Genomic DNA, 5,034 nt, shown 5'->3' with positions numbered 1-5,034 from the left:
AAAAAAAAAAAAAAGGGAAAAAAGTATGTTGAGCACTTTAGCAAACCCCACACATTTCAAATGGCCATAGTTATGCCAGAAGGAAGATAAGGACATAGAGGCTCAGCATGTAGTTTAATATCAATTCTGATAAAAGAAAAAAGGCTGGCCGGGTGCGGTGGCTCACACCTGTAATCCCAGCACTTTGGGAAGCCAAGGCAGGCAGATCTCCTTGAGCTCATGCATTTGGGACCAGCCTCGACAACATGGCGAAACCCTGTCTCTACCAAAAATACAAAAAATTAGCTGGGCGTGGTGGCGTGCACCGATGATCCCAGCTACTCGGAATTCTTCTTCCTCAGCCTCCTGAGTAGCTGGGATTACAGGCGGCCACCACCACACCCGGCTTTTTGTATTTTTAGTAGAGACAGGGTTTCACTATGTTGGCCAGGCCAGTCTCAATCTCCTGACCTTGTGATCTGCCCTCCTTGGCCTCCCAAAGTGCTGAGATTACAGGTGTGAGCCACCATGCCCAGCCTTCATCATCATTCTTAAAATGTCTTTAGGCTGGGCGTGGTGGCTCACACCTGTAATCCTAGCACTTTGGGAGGCCGAGGCGGGTAGATCACACGGTCAGGAGTTCAAGACCAGCATGGCCAAGATGGTGAAACCCTGTCTCTACCAAAAATATAAAAATTAACCAGGCATGGTGGTGGGTGCTTGTAATCCCAGCTACGTGGGAGGCTGAGGCAGAGAATTGCTTGAACCTGGGAGGCGGAGGTTGCAGTGAGTCAAGATTGTGCCACTGCACTCCAGCCTAGGTGACAGAGGGGCACTTCGTCTAAAAAAAAAAAAAAAAAAAGCCAACAAACAAAACAAAAAAACATGTCTTTAATGCAGTTTTTTCTGTAGTGATGCTTTCAAACTGGGATCCAGGTTTTTGAAGCCAGGCACTAGGAACTAAACAAAGCTATGGGATAAATATGGAAGGTGCACCTTCTTGTATTAGCACTTTTTTTTTTCAAAAAAGATTTTTAGGGAGGTAGGAGTTAAATGATTTACTCGATAAGTCATTTGAAATGGCTTACATTTAAACACACATTGCATCTGTGTAATGTGGGTAAATCATTTAAAATTTTGAAAAAGATACCATATAAGACATGCCTTTGTTCCTCCTTAAAATTTTTTTTTTGAAAAAGAAAATAAACATTAATAAAATGTGGGTTAGACCGGACTCAGTGGCTCACACCTGTAATCCCTGCACTTTGGGAGGCTGAGGGGGTCAGATCACGAGGTCAAGAGATCAAGACCATCCAGACCAATATGGTGAAGCCCTCTCTACTAAAAATACAGAATTAGCTGGGCTTCGTGGCGCCCACCTGTAGTCCCAGCTACTCAGGAAGCTGAGGCAGGAGAATCGCTTGAACCCAGGAAGCGGAGGTTGCAGTGAGCTGAGATTGGGCCACTGCACTCCAACCTGGTGACATAGTAAGGCTTTGTCTCAAATTAATTAATTAATTAAAAGTGGTGTAAAATGCAAATATAAAAATAAATTTTAAGAGAAAAGCATGAGGTCAGAGACACATCAGGCTTAAATAGGATACTTCCATAACCTCCCAAACTGCCCTGGGAATATGTTTTGGTTTTTCTTGCAATTTAAGGTTACTTCATGAAAAATTTTGAGAGACATTGCTATGGGCAAACAGCATGGGCTACTAAGGAGTCATACAGATTTGGATTTGTGTCACATGTCTGGAAGTTACCAACTATGTGACCTTCAGCAAGTTACTCAGTCTCCTCATCTGCAAGTAGAAGAGAATGTCTCCTGGGGTTTTGGGCAAGGTTAAATTAACACATATACAGTACTTATCACAAAAAAAAAAGGTACATAATAAATCTGACTCTGTTTCTCCATTTTTACAGTATCCTAATGTGCATGTTCACTTGGAATAAGTCCTTATAGAATACCTAGCTCAGCAGAATGCTGATACTGAGATGTTTTTTAAAAATGTCTACAATTGGGCCAGACACAGTGGCTCACACCTGTAATCCCAGCACTTTAGGAGTCTGAGATCGGAGGATCACTTGAGGTCAGGAGTTCAAGACCAGCCAGGGCAACGTGGTAAAACCCCATTTCTACTAAAAGTACAAGATTAACTCGGGGTGGTAAAGGGTGCCTGTTATCCCAGCTACTTGGAAGGCTGAGGCAGGAGAACCACTGGAACATGGGAGGCAGAGATTGCGGTGAGCTGATATCACCACACTGTACTCCAGCCTGGGTGATAAGAGGAAAACAAGACAAAACAAAACAAGTCTGCAATTATAAAAGTGTCAAAGTAAAGTGCTTTTACTTATTTTATTTTCTTTGACTTGATCCTTACAGTAATCCTATGACTGGGGTCTCCATTCAGGATTAGCATGCTGAAGATTGGCTCACTAAAACAAAATTAAATATTTGTTAAATGCAAGTTATGTGTCAGATGACAGGGTAAACAAGACAGATTATCTGCCCTCATGGAGCTTATAATCCATCAGGATCTTTTTTGAGTATTTCTGACATTTTGTGTTTCTGACTTGTGTAGCTATCTTGATATAATACTAAAAGTAGGAAGGAGCTATTTTTTTTTTTTTTGAGATGGAGTTTCGCTCTTGTTACCCAGGCTGGAGTGCAATGGCGCGATCTCGGCTCACCGCAACCTCCGCCTCCTGGGTTCAGGCAATTCTCCTGCCTCAGCCTCCTGAGTAGCTGGGATTACAGGCACATGCCACCATGCCCAGCTAATTTTTTGTAGTTTTAGTAGAGACGGGGTTTTACCATGTTGACCAGGATGGTCTCGATCTCTTGACCTCATGATCCACCCGCCTCGGCCTCCCAAAGTGCTGGGATTACAGGCTTGAGCCACTGCGCCCAGCCTGGAAGGAGCTATTACTGTCAATATCTATAGTTAACCTGTTAGAGTATTCCAATAATGAGACATTTTCAGGTTGACTAAGCTGTTTTCTGGAGATGTATGAGAGGTGTAATATGAACACTTTTGTTAGAGCTGGGGAGAAGTTTATTTTCTTTTAGCCTAAGAACATAGAACTTTAAAAAATGGTGACCATGGCCGCGTGTGGTTGCTCATGCCTGTAATCTCAGCACTTTGGGAGGCAGAGGTGGGTGGATCACTTGAGGTCAGGAGTTCCAAGACCAGCCTAGCCAACATGGTGAAAACCTGTCTCTACTAAAAATGCAAAAATTAGGCAGGCATGGTGGCAGACATCTGTAATCCCAGCTTCGGGAGGCTAAGGCAGGAGAATTACTTGAACCCCAGAGATTGAGGTTGCTGTGAGCTGAGATCCCACCCCTGCATTCCAGTCTGGGTGATTGGGTGAGACTTCATCTCAAAAAAAAAAAAAAAAAAAAATGACCTTTCATGTTCAAATTGATTTGGGAATGGAGAAAGAAGTGAATGTTGTTTGGACTGAGGGAAAAAAAAAACCTCTGAATCAAGGCATAGCTTCTTTAAGGCCTCAGACATATATAGTAGCAGTATTAATTTTACAAGGCCTTATACATAATAGAAGCCCAATATGTATTTGCTGTCCACAGAGTGCTTGACACATTCTTCTCACTTGACTTCTGTAATGCTACACTTCTGATTTCCTTTCTACATATTGGGCTTTTCTGTCTCCTTTGTAAGCTCATCCTCCATAATCTGGGCATGGCAGTGACTCTCAAATTTGTATATCTAGTCCTGACCCTCTGCCCTCTGGATGCAAATATCTAATTGCTTGAGCCCACAAGTTTAAGCCCAGCCTGGGCAACATGGTGAAACGCTCTCTACAAAAAATACAAAAATTAGCCAGACATGGTGGTGTGTGCCTGTAATCCCAGATACATAGGAGGTTCAGGTGGGAGAATTGCTTGACCCTGGGAGACCAAGGCTGCAGTGAGTTGTGATGGTGCCATTGCCCTTTAGCCTGAAGAAGGCACTGCTAGTCACATATCTTCTGAAACGGACATTTTGGTTGTAAGTATTGTTTGGTGGTAATAGCAGTATAGTTCACATACATCACATTTTCCCTTACTTGAGTTGTTGCACCAGATTTCTTTTTTCTTTTCTTTTTCTTTTTTTTTTTTTTTTTTTGAGACGGAGTTTCCTGCTGTCACCCAAGCTGGAGTGCAATCATATGATCTCAGCTCACTGTAACCCCTGCCTCCAGGGCTCAAGCGATTCTTGTGCCACAGCCTCCCAAGTAGCTGGGATTACAGGCTTGTGCCACCACATATTTTTGTATTTTTTAGTAGAGACAGGGTTTCACCATGTTTTCCAGGGTGGTCTCGAACTCCTGGCCTCAAATGATCCACCTGCCTCGGCCTCCTAAAATACTGAGATTATAGGTATGAGCCACTGCGTTCAGCCCTCCAACCAGATTTCGAAGTATGTTTTATTTCACAAAACAAAATATTGGTAATTCATAGATCATACATATACATATGTGTGTACATATATATTACATAAACTTCTTTGAAAAGGTAAGTATATAAAAACCAAACTGATAGACTGTCAAAGCATCAGACTTGAGAACAAGTTGTCTGCTTGCATCACAGAATCTCCTACCTCCTTGTCCCAATATTCTTTTCACCCCATCTAAGACACCTCTATGTTCCGGTTTTTGCTTAACAAGATTTTTATTTTTATTTAATTATTACTTTTTTGAGACAGAGTTTTGCTCTTTTTGCCCAGGCTGGAGTGCAATGGCATGATCTCAGCTCACTACAGCCTCCATCTCCAGCGATTCTCCTGTCTCAGCCTCTTGAGTAGCTGGGATTACAGGTGCCTAACACCACGCCCCGCTAATGTTTTGTATTTTTAGTAGAAGATGGGTTTTTGCCATGTTGGCTAGGCTGATCTCAAACTCCTGACCTCAGGTGATCCGCCCGCCTTAGCCTCCCAAAGTGCTGGGATTACAGGTGTAAGCCACCGTGCGCAGCCCAAGATTTTAAAACAGCTGTTTTTTTTTTTTTTGACGGAGTTTCACTCATGTTACCCAGGCTGGAGAGCAATGGCG

At 42.8% G+C, this 5,034-nt stretch overlaps 1 long non-coding RNA gene across 1 annotated transcript in view; it reads right to left on the bottom strand.

Moving 5' to 3' along the window:
- The window catches only part of LOC119472853, a 25,591-nt gene that overhangs the window by 1,277 nt on the left and 19,280 nt on the right, over nt 1-5,034 (bottom strand). The window lies entirely within an intron of this gene.

This window comes from Cebus imitator, unplaced genomic scaffold (genome assembly GCF_001604975.1).
Source record: "Cebus imitator isolate Cc_AM_T3 unplaced genomic scaffold, Cebus_imitator-1.0 Scaffold121, whole genome shotgun sequence".
Classification (NCBI taxonomy): Eukaryota; Metazoa; Chordata; class Mammalia; order Primates; family Cebidae; genus Cebus; species Cebus imitator.
Note: the sequence above shows the minus strand (reverse complement) of the source record. Positions and strands in the feature narration are given on the sequence as shown.